Genomic DNA, 26,307 nt, shown 5'->3' with positions numbered 1-26,307 from the left:
CACTAGGCCTGACAGTAAACTATTTTAACTGATAATCTTTCCCGTACCTTGTACCAGACTTCCAACTCAGTTTTTTTGCTGTTTAAACAGAGAAAATGTTTTTCAGTTCACCAATGCCTTAAAGGAATATAAAAATCACTTCTCTGCCCTGGAAAAGCCGCAGCAGTGTAGTAAGTCTTAGCAGGGCTCTCCCTGAGGCTGTCTGCAGCTATCTTCTTACAAAGCCCTCTGTGCCTCCCCCTGGCTTACTGTCACAGCCTCCCATTTTGCTCTGATGAGCCGTTCAGTCAGCTCCTTCATTGCCTACATGGTATCCTGCCTAACAATACAAAAACAGCCCCTCAGCCACAGACCAAGCTACTGGAAGCTGCAGTTACCAACACAGGACAAGCTGTCATTGCAGCTGGCTTAAACCTTTTGTCCAGGTCCCAGCAGATGAAAGTCAACAGACAGTTTCTCTCCAAGGACCTAATAGAAGCTTCTACAAACCACCAATGTCAAAATGCCCTGTCCCCACACCGAAGCCGAAGGCCTCAAACCTCCAGCCAAGAGCCTCCTTAGGTATATTTTGGTCAAGAAATTCCATTCTTTTATTTCTCCATACTCCTAGTCCAAGCATCAAATGTTAGCATCCATTAAAAGATCCAATAAAGAGCACCCTTATCGCCCCTCATGTTCTGAGCAAATTGGGGAGGAAAAAAATGGAATGCAGATTGAGGCCAAGTTATCTTTTTTACTACTGACAGAGGACATGACTTTAAATCTGTTAGCCCCAGATGTGGGAAGATTTACACATTGTCCCCCATCCATCACCGGTGTGCTGGTCATCAGTCATGCCTGCGGTACTCATCCCTGGAAGAGAAGAAAATTTGCTTCCTGTAGGTACTTTGCTCCTAAAACAAAGAAGAGGAGAGCTGGGCTATGCGTGCCCAGTTTATTCTCCCTGAGTTTACCAGTCCGATAGATACAGGGAGAGGGAGTGTGGAGAGGCCAAGAATGTTACATCAATAGAGCGACCTCCATCTGGAAGGAGATATCAAATGTGAACATAAGCATCATTCTCTAACACATAAAACCTTAAGTAGGAACACATAAAGAGTATCTGCTTTGGAAAAGATGAAGAAAACTTACTATTAGGTTGCTGAATTGTTGACTGAGTTTGTGTAAAAAAGTCAAAATCTATAAAAATAAATGAAAATGCATTTATTTCAAAAGTAATGTTTGTTCAAGAGGAAGAACTGAACAATGAAGCAAAGTATCGTATTTTCATAACTGATAATCTCCATAAAATATTTGAGCCAAATAGTTGCTGTGGCAAAGCAATTCCTTTGCTCCCTCTTCGTGAATATGAGCTCACAGTGTTCGATGCCCTTGAGCTTCATCCTTCTGAGCCACTTCTTTTAAGAATCACTTTGCAGGTATTTGGCTTTTTTCCCCCACATTCTCTTTTACTGCAGAATTTTACCTATAAATTGTCATTCAGTTTTCAAGCTCCAACTTTATTTTTAGCTTTCTTTAGTTTTCTTTTGGTTTCCCTGCCAAATAACTCCATACTCTCGTACTCTCTACTTAAAGCATTCTTTAAATCCTGAATGCAGTTTTATTGTCAGACTCTGACTAGACACTGAAGTGATAAAAAGCATCTTCCGATAACATTGCCATAAAGATAAAGACTAGCATGGATATATTCTGTACCTAACAAATAAGACCTAAATTTACAGGAAACTCAACAAATGACGTGAACATCATTCTGCTTTTGTGGAATAATGGAAGATAGAATTTACCAACACATTTTGTTCTCCATGCATGAGGGAAATCTAGTTTTAAACTAAGCCCAGGGCAGATTTCAAATTTAGTGGCATGAGAAGCGGGTAGGGGAAAATCACCTTCAGAGAAAGAGACTATTAACTTCCAAAAGACCCTGATAAATAGACAAGAGAGACATCTAACCCAAGGAAGAACTGAGAAAACAGCACTTGGCTGTTCTATGCCTTAATCATCATGCCTCCCCTTGCCTGTGGAAGAAAGTGTTCCTACAGGATCCTATCCTAGGATTCCTGTGCAAAAGACAGTATCATTTGGCGAAAAGACCCCTAATTATTTGGATTAAGAAGATATTGTGGTTACTCTTTATTTTCCAAGCCAAAAAACCAATCCTTTAGCAGGTAAACTATATTATAAACGTAAGTAATATAAAAAAAAGATGTAAGAGTCTACAAGTTAACTGTGGATATTAAGTCTGATTATATACATTCCCAAATCAATTAATAATGAGGACAGTAAACTTGAATACCAATCCATGTTTAGTTTATCCTTTATATAAATTATAACATCTTAAGTGGAGAGAAATTTCCAGAAGAGACGTCATCTCCTCCTCTCTCATAATGTGCACATTCCTGAAATCTAGTCTAAAGAGGTCATTTTATGGAAAAACTGTAAATATTATTTCGAATCTGTGTTAATAGAGCAATCTATGTCCCTTTAAAGAGGTTGCAACTCATAAACAAAAAGGTATAAATGGATCTTATGTACAAAAGAGCCATCTACCCAGCATAAATTATATGCTTTATAAACACAAAAATGTACGCATACACTTTAGAAACCTTTAGAGACACAAAAATACTTTGAAATTATGATTTCTCTTTAAGCTTCATGAGTTCTCAAATTCCTGGGTAGTGTTCAAGGTCGAATTAAGGTCAAGTGTCTATTCTTTCTGTTCCTATAAATAGTACATGGCCAGCCTGTATAAGGTAGGAAGTGAGGAATGAGATAGAGGATATTGATTCTCTACCCCTTCCAGAGAAAAACCCCAAGGTCACAGTTGTTTTGATTTCTTTTCATACGAGGCAAGATTTTTTAGCACTTAACCATGTTTCAGACGCAAGATCATAAAAGTCACAGTTTCTGTCCTCAAACTTGCTATTACTATGTGCACCAAAGTTCCCTGATAAAAGTTTTCACAAGACACCACGGACACACAGAGAAACTGAAAATCGTACAGAAGATTTAAAAAGGCTTCCCAGAGGGATCAATGCTTGAAAGGAGCTTTAAAGGAAAGTAGACAGTAGTTAGGCAGGGAGGAGCGAGGAATAACACCGCGTGTTCAAACATCTTCCAGGCCTCCCTATGGCTGCACTCCAGGCAGTGGCAGGAGAAGAGACGCAATATAAAAGACTAGGTGTCAATTCAGAGTTTGAATCTAATCCTGAACTCTGTGTATCCAGCCGTTTGAGATTTAGTGTGATAATACCTTAGAGATACGGTGAAGGATTCGGAGAGGTTCAGACTAGAGTCAGGCCTGAACATTAGACCTTCAGGTGGGATCAAGGCAAGGCCTTTGGAAAAGAACTGGCAAAAGATTTAAGAAGGCTGTAAGGCCATAAGAGTCTTCTTGTTTGGCAACTAGCTGGTGAATGTAAAAGAGAATATAGGGTGATGTCTGGGTTTCTGGTTTGTCAACAAGTAGGAGTAGGTCATTTTTTGAGATAAGGGGAAAAAATTAAGAAAAAGATTAGGAGAGGAGGGAATATATTTACTTTTAGACATTAAATTTGAAGTGCCTATAGGGCATGAAAGTAGATACATTTATGAGGCAATTAGATACACTAATCTGAAAGAACATGGGACTAGAGGAATACTAACAATAATAACATCAATATTACTAACAGAGATAAGAGAAGACATTTGAGTGTTTTACCATGTTACAGCCACTATTCAAAGTACGTGCATGGATTATTTTGTTTAAACCTTACAAGTGATGAAGGTATTGTTCTAATTTTACAGATAAGAAAAGGAATGACTAGAGAAATTAATAATTTGCCCAATTGTCACTAGCTAGAAGTTGAAAGAAACCAAGATTTGAACCCACACGGTCTGATTCCAGAATCTCTCGTTATTATTGATGCCAGCCTTAAAGTTGCAGTTGAAATCACAGTTACGTTTCTAATCTCAACACTGAACATTATGATATTAAATCAACAGTATTTTAATATTTTATTATAGTTACAATAACTCAGCCAAAAACTTGAATTTCCTCTGACTCCATCCACTATTTTGTAATCCCCTATGATGTAGTATTGTGGGAAAATCAGGCTTCCTATCATATTAGGAATTGACTTATTTGGAAGTATGTTTATTTAATTGCACTTTGTCATTCTGCAAGAAGAAAGCTAAACCCAGTGGATCTGAGTTTTTCTAACCAGGAAAATTTTCTATACTATATACGGTAATGGGATAAATCAAAACAAAATTGATAAGCTCATTTTTACAATATAAGGAAGCAAATTCAATTTAATAAAATGCATTTCATAGCTTAGGTACAGAAACAGTTTCTTATAAGAAACTCCGTTTATAAGTGTAGTGACTAAACTACATTTCCAAGCCTTTCTTCTTCTGCATAACCATCTAAACACTGGATAAGGATCTTGTAAATGACAATGATAACAATCATAGTAAAAATAATAATGGTAATAATAACAATAACAGCTAGCATACGTTATGTGCCTAGAAAAAGCCAAGCAATGTTCTGAGGACTACATGAACTACCCCATTCAGTCCTCACGTTTTACAGATGAGGAAACCAGGAAATAAAAAGATAAAGTAATTTGTGCAAGATCACAGAGTAAACTTGTGGGATTAAGATTCGAACGAAACGGTCTAAAGCCAGAGACAGAGTAAGCCTGGTGTGATGGTTAATTTTAGGTATCAACTCAACTGGGCCATGGGGTGCCCAGATAGTTGGTTAAAACTTATTCTAGATGTGCCTGTGAGGGTGTTTCTGGATGGAATGGACATTTGGACCAGTAGAGTGAGTAAAGCAGACTGCCCTCCCCAATGTGGACGGGCCTCATCCAGTCTGTTGGAGACCTAAATAGAAAAAAGCCTGAGTAAGGGAGAATTTGCTTGTTCTGCCTGTCTTGGAGCTGGGACATCAGTCTTCTCCTGCCTTTGGACTCAGACTGGAACTTATACCATCAGCACTGCTGGGTCTCCAGCTTGCTGACTGCAGATCTTGGGACCCAGCCTCCCTAAGTGCGTGAGTCAATTCCTTCTAATGAATCCATACAAATACATGTAATTGCCTATTGATTGTGTTTCTCTGAAGAACTCAGTCTAATACATCTGGTTTAGTCTTAAAAACCCTTGTGACACCAGCTCTTTGAACATCATATTTCTGTGGTCACCAGAATGTAAAATATCTTCAAATCTTTCCTTCTGTATCTTTTTATTTTTACCAACAAAGGTGGTGGCCACTGCAGTGTTTCGGATTTTACAAGGCTTTCTATTAAATAAACATGTAATCTATATTTCTATGACTAATGTCAGGGAAAGAACTCAAAGCCCGTAATTTCTGATTTCCACAGTATCGTGTAGACAAAGCTAAAGTTTGAATTATTTTCAGAAAGAATAAATACAACACCTACTTAAAATAATCACTTTTCTCACAGTTCCACTTGAAACTATCATTTTATTTCTCCTGTGAGCATTCCAGAGGACCCCTGTAGTATACAGATCAAATCACCGTCATTGAATAACGCAGTATAAGTAGTGAAAGTAAAAAGCCACTTCTGATATGAGTATTATATGTTGACTTTCTATGACCCATTCTATGACCCATTTAAAGTATGATAAACATTGCTCATAAAATCAGACAGATTCTTTCCTTTTTTCACACAGTGAAAAATAAGGTTATTTATACAAAAAGATACATGTTTATTGTAAATAATTCAAGGAGCACAGACAAATATAAAGAAATCAAAAGTCATTTGATCTCCCACCAACCTGAGCAAGCTGGTGATCATTCTGTCATACATGTTTGTATGAATACACATATAAACATGGGGAGATACATGCATGTACATGAATAGTAATATCCATTATTTTATATAAAAGCAATTACCTCATATGTTTAATTTTTATCACAGCTACCTCCCTTACCCCTACAATAGCATCCCACCTCACATGCTTGTTCACTCCAAAGGGAGTCATGTTAAAAATCTATTTCTTCCATATTTTTCTCCACACTCTTATAATCCTATATAGACTACAAATCACAGAATGACTGGTACAATTCAAATGTATTCTTTTTAGTTCTTTGTAATATTTTCTTGTATGGGTATTTAACATACGTTCAGCCTTTTCCCTCTGATGGCACTCGCTTTGTTTCCAGTTCAAGGCTGGCATAACATCCTTTTGCATATGTCCTCAAAATTTGGTATATTTCTTTTATTTTAAGGATTGGCACCAGGCTAACAACTGTTGCCAATCTTTTTTTTTTTTTTTTCTGCTTTAATTCCCAAACCTCTCCCCCCTCCCCAGTACATAGTTGTATATCTTAGTTGCAGGTCCTTCTAGTTGTGCGTATATTTATTTCTATATGCTAGATTTCCAGCTGTGGAATTGCTGATTTGAAGACATGTGCATTTTTAAATTTTAATTTAGGTTGCCAAACTGTCTGCCAAAAATGTGGAAACACTTCATATTTCCATCAGCAATATAAGAGGACACCTTTTTCCCACATCTCCTCTATAATAGTTATATTTGAAATTTTGGTCAGTTTGGTGAATATAAATGACAGTTCACTGTGACTTTACCTTGTATTTTACTGTTAGAGAATTTGAGATTCTTCATACTTTTATTGGCCATTTGGATTTGCTCTTCTTTGCATTTTTTATTCATATTCTTTGTCACTTCTTCTATGGGTTGTCATTCTCCTGTCACTTTATAAGAACTTTCTGTATATTAAATAATAACCCTTCATCTGTCATCAAGATTGTAAACAACTCTTTCCTAGATCTCTGATTTCTTAACTTTCTTTAGAGTATAATTTGTCAAATTTTTTTCATTTTTATATAATCATAGTTTTACTTGTCTGTCTTTACTGTTACTGCATCTGAATTTTTAATGTTGGTTCAGAAGTTTTCCCTTACCTCTTTAATTTTATTTTGCAAGATTTTTTTTCTTACATTTCCATCTTTATTACACCTGGAATTTATTTTTGTATATACTGTGAAATGAAGTCCATTTTAATTTTCTTCCGGTTGGTGTCTTGTTATCCTACATTATTGATTAAATAGCCTGTACCTTTCTCACTGGATTGAAGATTTTTTTTAACCAGAACATTTACTTTCATTTTTATATTACATTTTCCATATCAGATGATCCTATGTGATTGAGAAATTAAGACATTCCCAATATTTTGCTAGGTCTTTGACTTTTACATTGATTTGTTACTGTGCATTTTAACCAAGACTCTCCAGATTTCAAGAAGCTTTAGACATAAATTATGTCACACTAACAGTTGTGCCTGAATCTTTGCAATTAAGAAAAAAGTAATCTTTCTAGTAGAAAACTTATTTTTCTTACTAAAAACTTAGTTATCAGAGACCTAAAATATAATGCTCTGAGCCCCCATACTCAACTCAAGAAAACCCAATTCTTTGTGGAGTGCCCCCCTTCCAAGTATTTGTAGAAATCACCAAGAGTAATGCCACAGAAGTGTCTATGATGAGTACTTCTTATTGATTGTTAATTTGGCTTCCAAGCCTACAGTTTCACGCCGCTTTAGTGCTCCTTAAGCCAGAACTCTGCTTCCAGTTCTGTCAAGCTGCCAAGACTACCTTAAAACCAGACTAGAAAACTGCTGATCCTTCCTTATGCCTGCAGACCATAAAGTTTAAGGAGACTCTACCTGTTTATGCAAAACTGAAGGGGAGGGGAGGAGAATGAGATAACCCAAATGGTAACTTGGGCCCTAAAGTGATACAGAATTTATAGAGACAGTTCTTTAAATTCATACATTCCATTATTTTCTTTCCAAGAGAACATACTAGCCAGCAAGATGTCTAGGTAAGTATAGGTTTCAATATTAGCTGCCATGTTATATGACAAATAACTATGAACTCAAGCCCCGCAGTTGAGTCCAGCACCCCAGGCCAAATTCCTTCTTGTTCTATGGTAAACTTCTCTCACTAGTCTCTTAGTAATCTAGTTTCTGTCAACTCTATGACAAACCCCACATATCCATCAGGTATATCTATATATGTCTGAATTCCAAATGTTAAAATAGTACTTTTCTTCTTCTTAATGGTCCTATTGTGCAGATTTAAAACAAAAGATGGACAAGAGGTGCATGAGAGATAGACAAGCCCTGCCAAAGGAATGGATCTTCATTGTGCCTTAGCTGGCACCCCATACAACACTTGTTTCAAGAGTCCTAGGTGTAAATGTTCACCTTGAACTGATTCACCAGCACTAGAAATTCTTGTTTAAATTATGAGCACAGGGTCATCTGTAATATGCTCTCCCATATGGTCCTGGACAAAAGGCTAATAAAAAGACTTCAAATTTCCTCTTTAGGTAGTTAAGTCCAGACTATGGTAGAGGTCTACCTATTCTGAAGAAGTTCTATATATCTTTCTTAATTGAGTCAAATAATGCCATGTGAATTCTGCTTTCTGAGCCATACTCCCTTTACATAAAAGTATTTAGATAATTGATTCATCATTTCTTTGCAATTCAGAAATAATCTTATTAGTGTAAAGCAAGTCAGAGGAACATATATAAGTTATATCGATATAGGATACTCCCTTGAAATTCACTAGTGGTTTGGAATATTTTCAAAATAGAAGAAAATCTAATATTCCAAGGCTAAAAGTGAGTTACTTCTCAATGATTTAAAATTCATAAATCAAGATGAGGTCCATACTTAGACTACCACTTCATTGCTTTGCCTATAGTGCAAGAAAACTAGAATTTGACCACGTTTTCTAAACAGTTAATATAGCTCTGTTGTTGAATATGGCTTATAATCATTTTACCATCTTAAAACATACACTTTCTGCAAAAACAAAGTACATCTGAATAGTGTTTTAGGCCTCTTTTGATGCATTTTGACTGATTTATTCTTTAATTAACCTCATAAGACTTCACTTTTGAAAGTCTGTATGGTAGGAATAAAGGAGAAATGCAAAGCAGAATTGATGTATATCACTTTAGCAAAGCCAAAGTAGAAAAAGTAAGAAAAAAAATAATGATATCAGCTCCTAGTATTTGAAATAGCCTAGTTATTTCTCTTTTCCTTATCTTTGTTTTATTTTCATCAGCGTCTACAAGCTGTTTGCAATTGCTGCAAAACACATCTAGAAATAGTGTCAAAAGAAATCTTCAATAGGAAGAAAACACTTAAACTAAGTGTCAGGTTGTTTCACTTTTTGGAGGGCTTTATTCCTTCTTTGCTTTTAAGAAATCCTCTCCACCATTCAGAAAATTTAATAGGTATTTAACTTAATGGATGTCACGTTGTCCTCCAATAACCTCACGCCTTCATTTTTGTAGCTAACCTTCCCAATAAAACCACCTGAGCACCTCAGCTAAACACTCATTTAGCACATCACAAATCCAGCAGACCCTGACTACCTTCACAGCAAGGCAAATAAATATGTTAAAGGACCATCCGAATGTTCTCATTTTGAAAGTCAAGAAACATTTAGTTTAATAGCTAACTAATTTATCACACTGAAAGGGCATATGCCCTCCAGAACCCCCACTAACTTGCTCCTGCTTGCTCTTTAGGCAAAAGTCTACTATGGAGGGCTGCACAAAGGTAGCCCCGTTATCAGAAACTAGCTCAACATTATTCCACACCAGGTGAACCTCAAGAACAGAGTGGTTTTTATCCTAACTCTTCCTACAATTCTCTCTCAGGAAAGTATTCAGCTCTTCCCCTGAGGGCAAGGCCCATGGTTTTGGGTCCTCAGTGGTAGAAATAATTTAGCTTTATGAGTGAGCCTACTAAATTAGTAGGTAACACTGGGGACATACCGAGGATAGAGCCTGTATCTTTCATGTTCTCATCATGAGGCAGAAAACACACCAGTAATTTCAACAAGTAAAACTTAATATAAAGATCTATTAAGTTAAGTTGGTTGGTTAAGTTGGAGCTTAAGTGAAACCTGTGACTGACTTCTAACCAACATTATATGGAAAATATGATGGGATATTACTCTCTTGATTGGGTTATGAGGCACAGGATTTCATCTTAGCAGACTGCAGGGAGAGTGTCTCCTGCTGGCCTTGAACAAGCAAACAGCTGTGTGTGAATTGCTTATAGAAGGGCCACAGGGCAGAAAAGTGTTCTTCTCTAGGGCCCAAGAGTGGCCTCCAGCCAGCAGTCAGTAAGATACTGGGGCCCTGAATCAACAAGCCACAAGGAAATGAATTCTTCCAAAAACCTGAATGAGTTTGAGAGATGATTCTTCCCTAATTGAGTCTCCAGATAAGCACTCAGCCCGGCTGACACCTTGATTGCAGGCTGCCATATGCAGAGCAGAAGATCCAACTAAATTGTGGCTAGACTCCTAGCCCGCGGAAATTGTGAGATAATAAATGCATGTTAAGTTGCTAGATTAGTGGTAATTTGTTATACAGCCACAGAAAATTAATGTACATCCCTAGACCTAAGGAAATTGTCCACAAAGAAGGAACTTAAAAAATTAGAAAATGAAGTCCCCATTAAGGTTAAGACTTAGATTTCTGTGGAGATGATGAACTACTGAAGAAATACTCCGTCCGCTGATAGGATCAAAAAGAAACTTCCTAGAGATTACTTGGTACTGAAACAGAAGTTCCCTCCTGGCAAGTTAAATCAGACTGTCCACCAGAAGGAGTTGTCTCACAAGGTAAAGTATACTTTCGGCAAATAGGAGACCATGAGGAATCGCTTCCAAAGTCATGGTGTCCCCAAACAAAGGGAAGCAGGGGCATTTATTTTGTATTGGAAATGAATATTCAAACAGGTGAAGTGGGTATTGGCTTGCACAGGCTCGGATGGAAAACATACTTCCACATACACTGCAGGTTACAGTAATGAGGCCTAAGCTCCTCGTGGAGAGATCTCAGTGCTAAAAATAAGGCAAAGGTCATAGGCATAGCTCTTGTGGTGAGGCTTGGTCTGGTTCAGGGTGGTTGGTGATTGCATCTCCTTAACATAAGACAAGGAAAAAGAACAATTTAGAAAAACCATGAAAATATCCAAACCCACCCTTGAGTTCCTTGGGGTAACTAGTCAGCGACACACTCACCACTATAGAATCATGCAAGCCACTGACACTTCAGGACCCATTATGTGCCAATAGACTTGCCACCACACAGAAAAAAACAAAAACTAGTGTCAATGAAAATAATCCATAACCAATCTATAAATGAAAATTTGGGTGAGTTTATTCTGAGCTTAAACCTTAGGATTATAACCCAGGAGAGTCTTTCCACAAAGGAACAGAGCACTCCAAAGAAGTGCGGGTATACAGGATGGTTATATACCCTCAAAGAGTATGTTTCACATATGATTGAAATGTCCCTTTTACAATAGTCACGAGGCTGCTCTGTTAGCACAGTGATTGATGGAAACGCCAGATAGGTCTGCTGTCTCAGTGAACGCCGTGGGGTGGCAGGTGTGTTGCCTCCGGCTGGGGGGTCACAGATGAGCACTGCAATCAGTTCCCAGCCTAAAGAAAGATGCTTAATCTTTAAGGAGATGCCAACTTTGGGAGGGGGAGAGAAGTTGCACCTGTATCTCAAGAGCCTTTGCTCTTGCCATAGGGAATCTCTAAAGCAGATATACAATGCATGCTCAACGGCCTCGGTCAGGCCCTTTTGGAAAGAAAAGGTCAGGCCGAATTAGGTTTACACCAAATGGCTTCCTCATATACTTCAATATATCCTATTACTTGCCATATTTATTTGTCACTAGAAAACTCTGTTCACCCTCCCTCAGGCTTGCCATGTCCCTCCAGGGTCCCTTGTTAGCAGAGCCTAACTTAAGCCAGCTGAACAAGAAGAAATAAAGTCTGAGGGTCCAATTGCAGTGTCACAAAATAGGAAAAGGGGCATGGGCTTTCAGCTGAGAGGCAATAAACTAGTAAGTGGCACAGTGTCTAGAGCTACGACTCCTAAGATCATCTTCAATGAAGCTCATTTGTCCTGGTAGAGAAAGCAGCCACAGTGAAGAGGGAAAGGGGGAAATTTTGCAATATTTAGGTCACAGTTGAAGGCCAGTGAATGAAGACAAGAACTCTCCTCATTCCCTAACATGTGACTGAAGAGGCAGCAAAGCAGGACATATAGGGCTCTGGCCCCTTCCTGCTCTGGACTCACATACTGCTCTTGAGGATTCAGCATTTCAAAGTTGCAGGATAAGCACGTGATGCCCAGGGGGCCTGTAAACATGAGCAGCGTCCTATGACAGCGTGTTATTAGTTTCCTCTATCCTATGATTTCGTTCATCACAGAACTTTTTTTTTTTTAACAGCACGCAGATTTTCTCAACGTGCAAATTCCATTATAAGCAAGTTTAAAAAATGGCATTGGCATCATTGGCATTTTATTTCCCTCACGTACCATTTTCATTGCTATTCCAACATCATTTCAACTACTTATGAAAATATAACCAAGCCTTTGACCTTAAAATTAACCAGCAAAAGAAACACTGGCAAATTCATGGCACTTTGCAAATGTTCTGGCTTGTTTAGCTCATATTATCATGTCAAGAAGCCTATAGCATTTTCAAGCTTTTTTCCCCCTGGGGTTCAAGTCAGTAACTACTTACAGAGACTGTAATAATTTTAAGCAATTACAATAAGGTGAAAGAGCATCCATAACTCAGTTTAGAATATAGAGTTTAGAAAGATTAGTCTTCCCTTTCTACCTAATGTACCTGTCAAAGATATCCTGCTTTTATTAGATTTACACATGTAAAAATGTGTTCACACATGTATATACCCACTATCACTCCCATGCTGATGCTCATATGTTTGTTATCAAATGCTTAATTATTCAAGTACTGAACTCACAATGTATCTTATTAGAGAAGACAGAAACCCAAGCCACAGCAACTTAAAAAAAATTGCATGTATTAGCACCACAATTATGAAGCACACACATGTATGCTAATCCTATGGACTCAGATGATGCAGCCAGCATTTTTTTCATCTCTCAGCTCTACCATTTTGTGTATGTTGGTTTCATTCTCTTGAAGACAAGCTTTCTCCATTTGGTCGTAGTAAGTTAATGGGGAGGGCAAGAAATGTGAGATGTGGAGGCGTGGCTACAAAGATCTTCAAAATTATACTGGTCTCAGTAACTCCAAGGTAAAGAGAATCTCTCATCCTGCATCTATATAGAAAACATCAAGGTCTGACTCTGATTGGCCCAGTTAAGATTAAATATGGCCAGCCTCGAGCAAATTGCTGTGTCCAGGGCAAAGAGATACTATGATGGGCCAAGTCTCAAGTATATTCCCTTCCCTGACCAGGGCAATGGAGTACTGAATTGGCCTCCACCTGGGAACTGGTGGATGGAAGAAGAAATGAGACATTTTACCAGAAAAAGAGGTGAGGGGATTCCAGTCCAATGGAATAACCAATGTTCACTGTGGGTGCCCTCACCACTACCTGGAAGTATGAAACCAACTAATCCAGTCAGCTATCATGGAATAGCCTTCTTAAAACTGTTTGTTGGAGAGAATCATAGCATTTCATGAAACTAAAAGATTGGTCCCACAGCATCCTGGTGCATCTGCTCGTTTGTACAGTGTCTAACAAAGAGCAACTAAGTGGAAGGATGACTGGAACCCAAGAGACAAAGATACCGGGGTCTCAGAAGATTCAACTATAAAATGTCTAAGAGATCTATTAGCTAAGCAAAGTGCACCTACCTTCCACTTCATTTACTATATCCCTTGACTAATAATTTCTCTATGATAAGAAAGAAGCTTTATGAGTCAGGACTCTGAGACTTGCAAGTGATAGAAAGTCAAGTCAAATCAACCTAAGCAAAAAAGAAACATCTTTTTCCATGTACCTAAAAGTTCAGATACATATATTGATCCAGGTGCTTAAATGACATTGTAACTCTTTGTCCCGTCTCTTCAAATCTTGGCTCTGCTTTCCTCTGCATTGGCTTCACATTCAGGCCAGCTCTTACCTCACAGTTGGCAAAATTGGCACAGGATGCTCAAGGTTTACATGGCCTTAGAGCTTGCAATCCTTAAGGAAAAGGGAGCATATTTCTCAAGAGCAGAAAAGTCCTGACAAGAATTCTAATTTTCCCAATCACCAAAGATTGAGTGACATGTTCTATCTTAAACCAATCATACAGACCAAGCACAAATTTGGACATTTTCAACCTGGGCCCACTGGAGTCCACATAGAACAGGTTCCTCACAGGAAAAAGGGGTTCTGTTAGTGGAAAGAAAGGATGTGATGGGCTACCACAATTCAGTGCTAAGGAAAGGCAATTTGCACTGAGTTTTGTAACCCAGTGTTTAGGCACATTACTCCATGGTTCGAAAGAAATATACTTTCTCAGGACGAATTTGAACTAGATATTTTGACATAGTTATTCTGACAAAGGTTCCATTTTGGAATGAGTGAACCTCAGAATAAAGGAGGCATTCTGTTTCATATACAATTTGGTAACAATTTAAAAACTAAAATTGTCAATTTTAGGCCATGTTCAGATGTCTCTGCTATATCAATGGATGGATCGTAAGAGCAACATGCAAACATGACATAATATCAAGTTTAAATTCTAGAGCTGTGACATTCCTTTATGACGTCTGCTCCACATGTTGCTTTCTAGCATCTATCTGGATAGCAAGGACCAGAAGAGAACTCAAATCTTCAGCAAGCAGGGACAACCTAATGGCTTTTGGACAAAATCAAATATGTTTACCATGGCACTGTATCTGAGGGACTGTTTGATAATTGCTGCTTAATTTTCGTGTTGATGAGGGTATGGACTCAGTACTTCTCCCAGTGCATATCCTCTAAGAGTATATCATCAACACAAAGCAATATTTTTAGTGTTTCAAGATCTCTGGCTTATGTTGGATAATATCTTTACACTTCTACCTATAATAACTATTTAATGGAATAAAGTATTTTATGGTTATATAAAGATATTTTATAGACATCTAGTATATAAACATGTCTAAAAACATATTCATAATATACAAAGAGGAAGGCTTACCCTAGACCTATGCAAAATGAGGATTGATTTTAGGTCTGCTGACAAAGACTTGAAATATTAGTACTTCACATAAAAAAAGTTTATTTTTATGTCTAGTAATAATCCTGAAGGTAGACAGAGCAAGATTTATGTGGAGGTGACCTAGTAGCGTGGATCTAAGCTTCTCGCCAGTGGTTCCACTCTCAAGTTCAGAACCAAGATGGCTAGAGCTGTAGCCATCACATTCATCCTAACCAGGTGGATGGAGGAAAAAAATACAGACAGGTAGTCCTCTGCCTTTTAAAGGGACTTCTTAGAACACACACACAGTTCTGCTTACGTCTCGTTTGCCAACTCTAAGCTCCACAGCCATACTTAATTACAAAGGAAAAGGGTAAATACTATCTTTTAGATAGGTGGCAAGGTGACCAGTGAAATCTGAGCTCTTGAGTAATGGATATTGGATACTGAAAAGCAACTATAATCCCTGCCATAATCTACTTACCATTTTTTCCAGGGACATAGGAATTAAGCATTAGGCATATTTCTAAATATGTCTGCTACAATTATGAGACTGAGAAGAACCCATAAAAGAAGAAATTATCGCCTATTTTTTCTATAATTGAAACTTGTTAATTTACATTTTTCCATTATATTCCAAATACTGACATTGAAGTCAATGAACTCATTAGAAATTATTATATAAATACCAAAATATCCTACAAAAAAATTAAAGTTACTTTTTCAAGGGCAGTTTGCTCTTTATTTTGACAAATGTCATCTAGTGGTAGATTTTTCTGACATAACTTCACCATATAATTGTGAAACACTTGAAAGCACCACAATAAAGTGGCACTAAGTTCTTCAAATCTACAAGAAGAAAATCATTTAATTCAACTATTTGAAATAACTGTAAGCTTTGTTCATTTATGTGACCTTTCTAAGTGTAAATTTCTTTGCTAGCAATTCTGTTAGCTGTAGGCTTCCAAAAAACAAAAGACTGTACTAGAATTGTTTTTTCCCCCAAAGACTTAACTAGAGTTTCTAAGCCAGTGAAGAATGGTATCATTATAGATATGACAGAGCTGACCCTCCCACAGCGGGGCACGCAAATTTGCATTTTCTTCAACCACCTCTCATCCAAATGACCAATAATGCACATTCTTAGTATAGCTAACTAGACTTATAGTCAAGGGCTTAAATATAGCTAAATATTTTTTATGACTTTTTCTTCATTAAAATTATGCTCTAACAACAAGTATTTCCCAGCTGAGGGTTAGGAGTCAGAGGTCCTTCTTAAAAAATTTTAGGAGTAATGACATAATCCAAGATAATGTTTCACCCACATTCATGATCCTGATAGCACCATTTAAAATACAGCAACAATAACAAAATCAAAAACCTTCCAATGAGACTACTGGAAAATTTATAAAATAAACAATACAGCAGTATAATGGGATGTAATACAACCATAACAATCATGTTTTCAAGGATTTTAATGACAGCAGGACATTCTTACTATGTAAGGTTTTATAATCTTTATTATTTTTCTGCTTCTGGAAAAAGTTATATATAAAGCATTTGGAAGATACGAAAAAAGAGAGAAAATAAGTATCACCTGCAATTCCTCTACTTAGAAATCAGCATGAGAGAGAGAGAGAAGATAGCCAGCTAGAACTCCATGTCTCTCACCTGAGAGTTCTGAAGGTAGCAGAGATTCTGCACCGTAGTCACATGCTTTGAGGAAACCGGGCTCTTTTTACGTTGCTCCATTGTGTGCAACTGTGCTTCTGAAAGCCAGACCAAGAGTATGCAGATACACATACATGCACACACAGATCGTATTGTGCATACTTAACTTATATCTTGTTTCATTAATACGTAAGATTTGTATTTATATTAATAAATTAATATATTAAATTATATTAATCTATTTATATTAATATTTCCTCAGAGCTTTAACTATTGTTTAAAAATAGGTTTCCACAACTACATGGTAGTCTCTTAGATAAATAAAACAATTGATTAACTAATGCCTTACTAGGGTTACCTTAATTTTGTTTTTCATTAATTTGTTTTTATATAATGCTGTGATGTATAACTCGCACATAAATACTTGTGAGAAGTAGTTATTTTAGAATAAATTCCCATAAATGGACAAATGTGAACATATTGAGCCTCTTGACATATATATACAAAATTGCTGTCCAAGGAAAGTACACCAATGTATATTTCCAAAAGAAGTGGGTTGTTACCTGAAATACTACATGAAGAGGATGGTGCACAAAAGTATATATAGAGAATGAAACTAAACACATGCTTATAATTTATATTTTAGTATTCCTATACATCATGAGTAAAGAAAAAGACTAGAAGGAAATATATGAAAATGTCAACGGTGGTTATCTTTAAATGGAGGGATTGTAGGTAAGATTTTTTATGTCTGTATTTTTGTATTTTTTCAAATTCTCTAAATTGATCATATATTACTCTGATGAAAAGAAAAATGTTTGCTTAAAAACCCACTGTAATTTAACAATACATACAATATTTCATTTTTGGTAACTTCTATTACATTTTTCAATTTATGTTTAGTTAATAATAATGCTCTCATTTATATAAACTTAATACAGAATTTAGAAAACCTCTTGATAATTCATAATATTTCTACATCATTGAGGTCTCAAATCAATATCTGAAAGTGAACTGTTCCATGAGTATAATTTATTAACCAGAAGTGTACTAAATAATTAATAGATCTTTGAAAATTTTTCAAAAAGAATTTACTGAAAAAATCATTGCATTTATAGTGTCTTTTCTATATCCTTTCTGGTTTTTAATGATTATTTGATAATTACAGTTATCATCATTGTAGTGAGGTCCCTAACATACATCAGAAAATTTTTTAAAAAATAGAAAACCCCACAAATTCAGCCTGGAGAAGGGCAATTAGGAAGAACTTGAAAAAAATGAATATATAAAAAGTGCAATTGCATTTTGCATTTATCACCAGTGACATTGTCATTGTCATCATTAATCTGTCTCTGTTCATTACAAGCACTTCATTATAGTTAATGATCCATGTCTCATTCAACTCTACTCTGCCTCTATGTCTTCCTTTATTAAGCTAGTACTAAGTGAACTCTTCATGAAACTTAATTCCTCATCATAAATATCTATTTTCTCCTGTATTTTCTTAATCTTCTGTACCTATGATTCTAATTTCTATTCAACAAGAAATTAGTTATGAAGCATTCGTATTTACTGTCTCTTTGATTAATTGTCTTTTTCTTTTTTTAAGAAGTTACAATTCACATTTCTTCACCCTCTTGCGTTTGCTTGTTTGCTTTCTCTCTGTTACTAGGAACACAGACATTATTTTCCCACTATTGGTTAGTCTGTTTCTCTTTATCATCCATGATGAGTTCTATACACTCTGATGAATATGGAGAGCTTCAGTGGATGACCAGAAAATATACATTACTTTTTTAAAGTGTCGCATTTTCCTAGATGATTCTAAGGGATGATTAACAATTTTTTGGTGAATTATTTTACTTACGGTTCTAGTAAGGTAGATATTGAACTAAACAAAATGTACATATTTAAAGTGTACAATTTGGTAAGTTTTCACATGAAAACATACGTATGAAGCTATTACCCAGTCAAAATAGTGAGTATATCCATCACCCTCAAAAATCCTTCATGCCTCTTCCCACTCACCCCTTTGTCCCCAGGCAGCCACCAATCTCCTTTTTCCATTATAGATTAACATGTGTTTTCTGGAATTTTACATAAATGGAAACATATAGCATGTACTCTTTTTATCTAGCTTCTTTCACTAGGTATTATTATTTTTAGATCCATACATATTCTAGCATCTATCAATAGTAATTTCCTTGTTATTGATGAGTAGTGTTCAATTATGTGGATATAGTATAATTTGTTTATGCATTCACTGGTTGGTGGACATAGGTTATTTACAGTTTTGTGTTATTACAAATATAGTTGCACTAGATCCATGTATAAGTCTTTAAATGGACATATACTTTCATTTCTCTTGGATAAATACCTAGGACTGAATGGCTGGATCATATGGTAGTGTACACTTAACCTCGATATAACTCTAAAAGCATGATGCATAAAATGACAAAATGATTAAATCAACTTCAACAAAATGTAAAATTTCTCCTTTTCAAAAAAAATATCTGTTCTTCAAAAGAGCTAGTTAAGAGAGTGAAAAGAAAAGCCACAGACTGGGAGAAAATATTTTCAAATCATCTAGCTGATGAAAGACGTATCAAATATATGAAGAACTCTTAAAATCAAATTTTAAAAAACTGCCAATTTTGAAAAAATGTACAAAAGTTTTGAACATATACTTCAAAGAATAGATACAGGTGGCAAATAAGCACACGAACAGACACTTAACGTCATTGGTCATGAGGGAACTGTCACCTAAAACACCAGTTTGATACCACTGCACCCTATTAGGATAATTAAAATTTAAGAAAACAAGCTGACAATACCAAGTGTTGGTGAGGATGTGTAGCAACTGTAATTCTCACACTGCAGGTGGAAATATAAATTCGTCAATCTTTGTAATTTCAAAATACACTTGAATTAATCAAATATTAAAACTTGTTTTGAAGAAGGTATCTGCATTTCTAGAAACAAAAATTTTAAACAAAATCATAATGTTATTAGGTAAATTCATCCTAAAAGTCTGACCTGTCTCTTGTCTCTCACTTTTAGACTTAGACCAGACATAGATTTTTTATTTTTACTTCAATTCCTATCCCTGTCAGGCACTTCTTAGCTCACATGGCTACTTCTTTGTCTCTACTCATAAAACTTAGTAAAATGCAAAGTTCGTTATAAAGAAGTGAAGAAATCTAAAAACACAAAGCAAAAATCTAAACGCAGCCAATGACCTTGATCAGGAAAGACCTTCCATCTACTGCCTCCTCCCCAAAATGAGGAACTCAACACTGTCTGTTTTCCTATCCCTAAATCTGACACAAATTCTATTGTGAATAAGCCTTAAAATTATAATTCTGATTCTAGTTGCAAACCAAAAGAAATCACTTTAAATTTTAAAAGCCTTTTTATGGGGCGGGGGGGGGGGGACATCAACTAAATGACAGGTCTTGTGATAGTCTCTGGATACGCAGATGAATAAGATCATGCTTCCGCCCTTGAGCAGCTCCAAGTCAGCAGGTTTATGATTTTGTCTTGGCTTCTGATGATTTATCCAAGGAGATCCTTTCATTAGGAAGCTTTATGTCTCCTAAAGCCTGATTGTGGCAACTGAGCTGCCAAGTTCCTGTCGCCAATTATCTATTACCACGCAGTTTTAAGGGGTGCACAAGTATTCTTTCTCTCAAAATATCACATAGCCCTTCAAAACAATTTTTTGTCTCTTCTACTTACAGTCCCTCCGTATGATTTCTCTAAAACAGAAACTCCAGGAAAACTCAACTTGAATTTTCTAATTTTTCTTCCCCTTTTTTCCACTAATCCAAGTTGGATCCAGGGTTGCTAAAGCCACCAATGACCTTCTGGCTGACTAATTTGTCAGTCTTTACACTTTTGGACAGCTCCAAAGCATTTCCCTGCCTGACCACTCCATCCCTCCTTAAAGGTTGGCTTCCAGGATTATAGCCTTATTCTCATTCTCCTTCTAACTCTCTGATCATTGCTTTCCCCTCTTTCACCAGATTTTCACTTCCTGTTCTAACATGCCAGATTTTCCCAGATTTAAATCCTTGTCTTTCTCTTTTTTCCCCCCATAAACTCTTCCTGAGCAATTTTATCCATATTCATGTTTGTAACTATAGCCTTTGAAGTTAAGGATTTCTGAGTCTATGTCCTATAGCTACTATTTACGGAATGCCTACTATGTGCCCATTATGCTAGGGACTTTGCATAAATTATCTTATTTAATTCTCCACACCCCAGCTTATTTTATAATCCATATGGCCAGGAAATAAGCTCATGCCAATACATTTCAGTATCCAGCAAAACCTGTTTTCACTTAAACTAAGGTTTAAAAGAAAAATCTTAAACTCCACTCTACAAAAGTCATTTTGACAACTATTATCTTTAAAGAAAGTTTAGGCAATACTGAAATCATTTAGGAGGACTCAAGTACTCACCCCTAATATACAATGCATGAAAACTTTCCCTTGAAGAGAATCTAAACGCTCAAATCCTTCTTTTTATCTGATGGAAGGGACGTAAAACTAGAAGCAGACAGAGGCACTGGACCCACAGGATTATTGTAATCTCCAAAAAGTGTATAAATATGCAGCTTTTTCATAATTTGTTTTCTTCAGAAAATTCCATTTTCATGGATCACTTTGTGAGACCACCGTTGCTCAGACAAGAGTCTGGGAGACAGTGAATGTCAATAATTTGAAAACATGTCAAGTGACTTCTGTTTCACAGCCTACTGCCATCCATCCTAAAATCAGTTTACTACATATGTCCCACATATGTCCAACATGATTTCTCTCCATTCTCGTTGCCAATAAAAGAATTCCCTTTCTCATCATCTCTCACCTGAACAATTTGTATGACCTCTTAACTGCCTCCAGTCTCATCCTGCTGCAATCCTTCCTCCACATTTTGCCAATGAGATCTTTCTAAAATGCACATTTGACCACTTGGAATGAAACTGATTCATCTCCCCATGCCACATCCTTCTGCCACTGGCCAACTTTCAACGCAAAACTTTCAATCAATAGCTTCTGTGTCTCTGATGGACTTTTTAAAAATTCCTATACAATAGTGACCATGAACTTAATTTTAGTACATTTTTAATTTATTTGTGCATTTAAAAGATGCTATAAAGGATTTAAAGAAATGAAATTAAAGTTTCCACACCTAGAAATCAATGGTCTGTTATCTAGAGTTGATCTCCAGTAGGGACTATTGGGGAATCACATTGCAGCCTTGCATCTCCAAAACTCAACTTATTTGCCATCTGAAAGAAGATCTATCTCTTATGAATAAACTCATAATCAGCTCATGGAGACAAAACTCATAAACCTGTATGCCAGTTTCTTATAAGAGGAATTCAGATTCTCAAGGTGCCTAGAAATACTGTCAGTTAACTCATTTTACCCATGTAATACGTAAAAGATCAAAATTTTATTCAGAAAATTACTTGCTAAGGACACGCAAAGAAATTCACCTTAGAAAAATACATATGCCAATAAATATTTAAAATATTTTCAACCTTATTACTAAAAATGAATGCACCCTGGGAAACCATTCCCTACTCCATAAATAAGCTCGTAAGAACCCTATTACCCAAACCTGATATTATAAGAAAAGATAATCTTATAAGAAAATATTAGCAAAAGAATCTATCAATGAATAAAAAGGACAATACATCATGACCATGTGGGATTTATCCTAGGAATACATGTTCAGCTAATACTTGAAAATTAAGCAATGTAATTCACCATACTAACAACAACAAAATCACATTATCTTTTCAATAAATGCAGAAAAAGCATTTAACAAAATTCAATACCTACCCTTTTGTGATTAAAAAAACAACATGGCAAACTACAGATAGAAGAGAACTGCCTCTATTTGATAAAGGGCATCTACGTAAAATCCTCCTGTTGACATTATACTTAATAGTGACATATTGAGCATAAGACCTTTCTCCTAAAAACAAGAATAAGACAAAGATGTCCAAAGACATCGCCACTTCCATTCAACATTTTAATAGAGGTCTTAACCAATGCAATAAGATATGGAAAATAAATAGCAAGTATACATATTTGAAAGGAATAAATAAAACTATATTTATTTACACACATTATCATTGTTCTTCTACAAAACCCTAATGAATCTACCAAAGAAAGCTACTAAATCTAATAAATGAACACATCAGGCATTCAGAACACAAGATCAATAAAAAATCAACTGTTTTTCTCTATATGAGCAATAAATAACTAGAAAATAAAATTTTTATAATGATACATTTTAATAGCATAATATATCAAGAAATAAACTTAATGAAAAACATGCAAGACTTCCACAGTGAACACTGCAAAATATTACTGAGAAGAACTGAACAAGATCCAAAAGATGAAGAAATTTACCATGCTAATGGATAAGACGACAATATTGTAAATAAATTAATTTGATCTACAGATTCAATGCTCTACCAATCAAGATCCCAGAAATCTTTCTGGCAGGAATTGAAAGCCAATGCTAAAATATACATGGAAATGTAAAAGAACTAAAACAGCCAAAACAAATCTGCTTAAAAACAACAAAATTGGATGACTTACACTACCTGACCGGAAAACTAATTACAAAACCATAGTAAGAAAGATAGTGTGCTATTAGCAGAAAGCCAAACAAATGAATCAGTTAAACAGAGTAGTCTAGAAATAAATCCACACTGTTTTTCACAAATTCACAGCAAAATTCAGTGGGTATTGGAGAATATTTTCATCAAATGGTTCAGTATTAACCGAATATTCATGTGGGGAAAAAAATGAAATTTGACCAATACCTCAAACCATATACAAAAATTGTCAAGATGATTTCAGCTAAACTTAAAAGCTATAACTAGAAAGATTCTAAAAGAAAACATGGGAGAATGTAGACAAAAATACTTAGCAACTTGTGATTAGGGGACAGCTCACTTAGAAGGAAAAATCACTAACCATTAAAAAAAAATTTAGGGCCAGCCAGTGCCGGAGTGATTAACTTTGTGCACTCCGCTTCAGCAGCCCAGGGTTTGTGGGTTCAGATCCAGGGTGCAGACCTATACACTGCTCATTGACCCATGCTGTGGCAGCATCCCGCATACAAAAAATCGAAGACGATTGGCACAGATGTTAGCTCAGGGCCAATCTTCCTCACCAACAATTTAAGTCCTGGATATTTACCCAGAAGAAATATATCTACAAGAAGACTTGTCAAATATGTTTATAGCTACTTTCTCAATAATAGCAAAATTTTTGAAACAACTCAAATATCTATCAACAGGATAATAATCAACTGGGATATATTTATACAATGTAATATTACTCTGCAATAAAAAACTGACACACACACGCAACAAATGCATGATCTCAAAAATACTGTTTTGAGCCAAAGAAGCCTCATACAAAAGAGCACATATTGTATGATGCCATTTATATGACCTTTACAAATTTGCAAAACTAATATATGTAGAGAGAAATCAGACTATTGATTATCTCTGGGGAGCCAGGCATTGACTGGAAAAGGACACAGAAGACCTTCGTAGGGCGAGGACAACGTTCTATGTACTGATAGGAGTGTGGCTTGCACACCTAAATATATTTGCCAAAACTCATGGAAGGGTACACTGAAAATCTGTACATTTTACCAAATGCACCTATGCCTCAATTTATTTAAACTACATTGAGATACAACTTTTCACCTGTCAGTTTTTCAAAAATCTACATTTTGACAACACAGTCTGCTGATATAGCTGTGGAGAAATAGGCACACTCACACATTTTGATGAGACTGCAAAATGATACAACTCCTGGCAGATGCAGCAAATGTGACGTTACCTGGTCAAAGTAGGATGTATGTGCTCTTTGAGCCAGCAATTTCTCTCCTGGGATTTATAACAAAGATTCACAAACAAAGATATGAAAATATTTATATTCAACTCTACTTATTGCAGCATTGTTTGTAATAGCAGAAGAATAAAAGTGCTAAAATATTCATCAACAGGGAACTAGTTTAATAAATCAGGCTGCAACCAAGCAGTGGAGCTTTCTGCAGCTGTAAAAAATGAACACAGATATCTTTACACACTGTTATGGGGATATAATTTTTAAGTGTAAAAAAGCAAGTTGGAAAAAAGTACATACGGAATGCTAACATTTATCTACGAAGAGGAAATGATTATGGATGGATAGGCAGATCAGTCACTTGGGCAATATACAGAAGGAACAGGTAGTTTACATAAAAGAGCAATGGAAAGATAGGACGTATTTTTTTTAAGTGATTACCTATAAAGGAACAGAGTAGAAAAGGTGGGCATAGAGTAGGATTTCCCTGAATGCATCTTCGTCTATAGAATTTTATTTTGGAACACTATAAAGAATGCATGCAATCATGAAAGAAAATTAAACAAAATCTGTTTTTTAAAAAATTCCTAAAGAGCAATAGTAAAATAAAACAAATGAGTCTAACTCTAACCAGTTGGTGGGATAACCACATAGAGAAAATATCAAGTGACATTAAAACACAACAGGTTGACTAAACATCCCTAGTGAGATGTAGCCTTAGGACAAAAACAAATTGCAAAAATACATAAATGGCTCCTAAGAAATCATATTATTGATGATGGTATTAGTATTGTTATCATGAAGCAGTTGTTACGGTATTCAGAATAAAGTAAATGAGTAATTATGCTGATATTATTGAGAACTGGCAATTTTTAGCATGGAAGAAGAGAGATACAGATGATAAGATTGATGAGTTTAAGTTGAAACCCTGTTATACCGCATTCAAATTGAAAGTATCAGTAAGAACTCATAATAAATTACCTCATAAAAACAGAATTGGTATTTCCAAATTTTGTCTACCAGTAAGACCTAGGAGCAATGATCAACCCACTATCAATGAAGATCTCTGGCAATAATATTGCAGTTTCTAAATAATATGTACCACAAAAGAGCCATTGCTCCTTGGGAAAATGACTGATTCCAGATCTGGAGCATGAAATACACAAGACGATCCTGGAACATATTGTTATAACAAAACATGAGGAAAAAGGACTTGGTCAACTTAAAAAGACTATCACTGACCAAGAAGGGACAATTATATGTTGTTATCCATAAGTTTATTATTATAATAATTATTATTCTTCCTTAGGCACTCCTGGAGAATGCTAGTGATCTTAGAAAATTACTTAGAAGATAATGCTAGTAAAGCATTATTTTGAAAAATGGAATATAAAGGTGGCGGGGGGACCACATTTACCCTTCCTCTCCGGCACAAATTGATCCTAAAGTTTATCAACTAGTTAGTGAGGAAACACTTCTTTTTATGGAAGCATCTAGTTAAAAATTGAAGAATGAATAATAGAATTTTAAAATTACCATTTTGCTATTCCTAAGTAACTAATGAATGTGGGCAAAGATCATCAGTGGCTGATAACATCACTGAAAAAAAGTCACCAGATATTACATACCTAATGAAAACACACAACATCACCAGTGAGGTATTCTTTAAAAAAAGAGAGAATCTAAATCTGATCATGCACCTAGCACTAACAATAGGCATTAG

This window comes from Equus caballus, chromosome 18 (assembly GCF_041296265.1).
Source record: "Equus caballus isolate H_3958 breed thoroughbred chromosome 18, TB-T2T, whole genome shotgun sequence".
Lineage (NCBI taxonomy): Eukaryota > Metazoa > Chordata > Mammalia > Perissodactyla > Equidae > Equus > Equus caballus.
The sequence above is the reverse complement of the archived record's forward strand: the minus strand, read 5'-3'. Positions refer to the sequence as shown.